The sequence below is a fragment of the Ovis canadensis genome, chromosome 10, assembly GCF_042477335.2.
Source record: "Ovis canadensis isolate MfBH-ARS-UI-01 breed Bighorn chromosome 10, ARS-UI_OviCan_v2, whole genome shotgun sequence".
NCBI lineage: Eukaryota > Metazoa > Chordata > Mammalia > Artiodactyla > Bovidae > Ovis > Ovis canadensis.
The window spans coordinates 48847501-48851524 of NC_091254.1; the positions used below are offsets into that span (position 1 = coordinate 48847501).

General features: G+C 42.2%; 1 protein-coding gene across 2 annotated transcripts in view; it reads left to right on the top strand.

The window, feature by feature from the left end:
* The window catches only part of SACS (sacsin molecular chaperone), an 81426-nt gene that overhangs the window by 11452 nt on the left and 65950 nt on the right, over positions 1-4024 (top strand). The window lies entirely within an intron of this gene.

Below are 4024 nucleotides of genomic sequence, written 5' to 3' on the forward strand. Positions count from 1 at the left end.
TTTAGAATTTTTGCGTCTGTGTTCATGAATGACATTGGCCAGCAATTTTCCTTTTCCATACTGTGCCAGTCTGGTTTAGATAACTGGATTTGGGAATATTATCAGAGAGATGACATTATTTGGGCATATTGTCTGTTTTTATGTTTTCTGGTAGACTTTGTTGTTTTAGAGTTACCTTGCTTATTGAATATTTGGTACATTTTTCCAGTAAAACCATCTAGCTTAATATTTTCCCTTTGGAGAGATTTTAAATATCAGTGAATGAAACTATTTTGGATTGACTTGTTTCTTGAATTTGTCTGGTGCTTTATATTTTTTCAATAATTTGTCTGTTTTCAAAGTTTGAAAATTCATTACCTTAGAGTTATTTTTAGGGGATTCCCTGGTGGTCCAGTGGTTAGGACTCTGCACTTTCACTGCCGAGGGTCTGAGTTCAATTCCTGGTGACATGCTAAGTCACTTCAGTCGTGTCCAACTCTTTGTGACCCCATGGACTGTCAGACCCCATGGACTGTAGCTGGACAGGCTCCTCTTATCTATGGGATTTTCCTGTCAAGAATACTGGAGTGAGTTGCCATTTCCTACTCCAGGGGATCTTCCTGACCCAGGGATCGAACTCATGTCTCTTTTATCTCCTGTGTTGACAGGGAGGTCTTTACCACTAGTGCCACCTGGGAAGCACAGAATGTAGCCAGTTCTTGGTAGGAGATATAAGATCTTGCAAGCCACATAGCATGACCAAAAATAAATAAATAAATGAAGTTTAAAAAATAATATTCTGTGATCTTTTAAATTCCTGATGCATCCCATTTTCCTCCCTATGTATATGTATATATTATGTATATCACTTCTTTTATCTTGATCAGTCTTGCTGCAAATTGGCCAATTTTATTAGACTTTTAAAATAACTCACTTTTCCATTGTATCTCTGTTTTCTATTTTGTTAATTCTACTCTTATCTACTCTCAGTTTTGTTTTCTTTGGATTTATCCCCATAATCTTTTTTCTAAGGTCTTGAAATGGATACTTAATTTTCAGTAATTCATTTTCCTGAATGAAATTATTGAAGGCATTAAATGTCCCGTCAGTTCAGTTCAGTTCAGTTCAGTCACTCAGTTGTGTCTGACTCTTTGTGACCCCATGAATTGCAGCATGCCAGGCCTCCCTGTCCATCACCAACTCCTGGAGTTCACTCAAACTCATGTCCATCGAGTCGGTGATGCCATCCAGCCATCTCATCCTCTGTCGTCCCCTTCTCCTCCTGCCCTCAATCCCTCCCAGCATCAGTCTTTTCCAGTGAGTCAACTCTTCACATGAGGTAGCCAGAGTACTGGAGTTTCAGCTTTAGCATCATTCCTTCCAAAGAACACCCAGGGCTGATCTCCTTTAGAGTAGACTGGTTGGATCTCCTTGCAGTCCAAGGGACTCTCAAGAGTCTTCTCCAACACCACAGTTCAAAAGCATCAGTTCTTCAGTGCTCAGCTTTCTTCACAGTCCGACACTCACGTCCATACATGACTACTGGAAAAACCATAGCCTTGACTAGATGGACCTTTGTTGGCAAAGTAATGTCTCTGCTTTTGAATATGCTATCTAGGTTGGTCCTAACTTTCCTTCCAAGGAAATGTCCCATAAATCTACAAAACGCCCTCTATAATGAAGAAGGAGCAAGTCAAAGCCTCAGTGTTTTTCGTGGGCACTTGCTTTCAACCAGAATTTAATAAGATTCCTTTTGTTTATTTTTAGAGCTACCCTCTATTTGTGGAAAGTGGTACTGGGTTTCCATTTATATTGTGGGTGGAAAGTTTCCTTTTATAATAGATTTATTTAAGTAGAGAGTTATTTTAAGAAAGAAAAACATTAAGTAAATAAAGAGGTGATACATAGTAGGCCAAAGATCCTCAGAATGGTATGCTGCATCTCAAATATGAGAAACATTATGAAATGACTATAGTTTGTGACTATCATTTGGGACACTGGTGTCCCAGGCAGTTCACTGCCTCCTCTTACCCACTTGTGTGGTCACTGGCAAGTATAGTTGCTCAGCCACAGCAGGTGAGTTTTGAATAATCAGGGAGTAAGACAAGTCCTGGAGACACTCACATGTACAAATGGTTAAGTGTCCAAAAAAGGGAAATAGTTTCTGGAATTCCAAATTGTGGGTCAGATGTTCATAACAGAAGTGATACTAAAACTGAAGATGGGATTGCTAGCGAGCAGTCATGAGTGGTTAGGACGTGGTGGTCCTTGGGTCCCAGCGTGGGTGCAGGGGGGCACATCTTCAGTGCATTTCTCCCTTCGGCAAAACCGTTCAGACAGCAGCTCAATAGGGGTCAGGAGAAAGACGGTATCCTGACCACATAATAATATGCTGGGGAAAGTCGCTGTATCCTGCTAGAAATGATGGCAAAAAGACGTGTGTGATGTGCATTCATTACAGCTCAGAGTTATTTAGGAGAAACGACCCAAAGTTTTTTTTTTTTTGTAATGATCCATTGTCCATCTGGAGGAAAGTTATAATAATTTGCCATGAGGCTCTTTGCTGTTTAGCAGGTTAATGAAACGTGCCAGGTGATACAAGGTTAGTTAACATCCCAGATGACAGAAAATGAAAATGATAGTCTTTCAGCTGTGTCTGACTCTTTGCAACCCCATGGACTATACAGTCTATGGAATTCTCCAGGCCAGAATACTGAGTGGGGGAGCCTTTCCCTTATCCAGGGGGTCTTCCCAACCCAGTGATTGAACCCAGGTCTCCCGCATTGCAGGCAGATTCTTTACCAGCTGAGCCTCAAGGGAAGCCCATTTCATATACGATTTTATATAAAAGAGGAATAAGATTTTGGATGGGTTTGTTTCCATTAATCTCACTCACTCATGGCACCCGGGATATTTTTATAATATCAAGTCACTAGGGAAGTGTTTGGGCAAGAATTTGCAGTGAGTCTTCAGTTTCTTCCCTGGGTTTTCATGAATCCAAGACTCTATAGTGATCTGAATATAGCTTAGATTATGATCTCTACATTGCTTTTGTCTACAAGGCAACATTGCTGCTGCTGCTGCTAAGTCGCTTCAGTCATGTCCGACTCTGTGTGACTCCACAGATGGCAGCCCACCAGGCTCCCCCGTCCCTGGGATTCTCCAGGCAAGAATACTGGAGTGGGTTGCCATTTCCTTCTCCAATGCATGAAAGTGGAAAGTGAAAGTGAAGTCGCTTAGTCGTGTCCGACTCTTAGCGACCCCGTGGACTGCATCCTACCAGGCTCCTCCGTCCATGGGCTTTTCCAGGCAAGAGCACTGGAGTGGGGTGCCAGTGCCTTCTCCACAAGGCAACATTGCTGGGTAGCAAAAACAGAATAAGTCAGCAGCTGGTTTTCTCGTTTTCCGCCCCTCACTTCCTAGTCGAGCGTCTGAAACACCACCACTTAGCTTGGTGTTTCTAAGCTCCGTGGTTCTGAGCTCCAGGGACTTTCTAATTATAAACTGCTGGTTGCATCGGAGCCCTGCCTAGGAGCATGGCGCCTGGTCTCCCCTCACCACCACCAGAGTTGGTATTTCTTAGGTTGGTGTTTCACAGATGTGTGAAAGGTTCCTGCTTTCACACAGCTGTCTCCCCCAAAGAAATGCCATCATGTCTAAGGCTTGTCATGCCTTGGACATTATAAAGGATTTGTAACCATGATACTTACAGGAGTGTATAGAAAATTCAGTCTCATGCATCCCTTTGGCTTAGCCTGATTGTCCAAGTTTGTCAATTTTTTCCTTCTAGTTTATTTCTTAACATGTTAGACTGTTGCAGGCACCCATGGTTCTTAAGCATATTGCTAGTAAGATACTCTTTTTTATTAAACATAGATGTTTCATTTTCAGATGTGAGTTATCATGTATAAAGTCACAGGCTTGGGTCTTGGGGTTCTGTTCCTGAGAAAAGGTACATTGTGCGAAGCACATATTCCTCTTGGAAGAAGCCAGGGAACTGGAGGGATGAGGAGAAATGCGTAGGGAGTGAGAACATGGAACTAAG